Below are 436 nucleotides of genomic sequence, written 5' to 3'. Positions count from 1 at the left end.
TTTAATTTTGAAAGCCGTCAGAAGTCGGATAAATGTGCCTGATTTTAATGAAGATTTAGTAAGTGCTGGTCCACGGGATGAAGACTTGAAATTAAAGAAGATGTGGATAAAGTTGAAGTTTAAAAAAAAAAAAGAAAAAAAATTAAATTAAATTTTGTCATATTTCGGGTAAGAACCATCAGTTCATTCTGTACTCCAACAAGAATTAATGTCAAATATATCAAGAATATTCATTGTATTTATAAAATAATATTCCGCCATTTGTTATCCTTTGCTTTTGTGCAATGGCAAAAATTACTTTTATTTCAACAGATGGGCTGATCATCATTGTGTGGCCTTTAGTAAACCAGTAGCTGTGCATAGTTCAAGTTGTATATACAGGCAGAGGTGGTCGGAAAACCCCATTTCTATTACTTAATGTCTCTGCTATTTTATA

This window comes from Geotrypetes seraphini, chromosome 15, assembly GCF_902459505.1.
Source record: "Geotrypetes seraphini chromosome 15, aGeoSer1.1, whole genome shotgun sequence".
In the NCBI taxonomy this organism is placed as follows: Eukaryota; Metazoa; Chordata; class Amphibia; order Gymnophiona; family Dermophiidae; genus Geotrypetes; species Geotrypetes seraphini.
The sequence above is the reverse complement of the archived record's forward strand: the minus strand, read 5'-3'. Positions refer to the sequence as shown.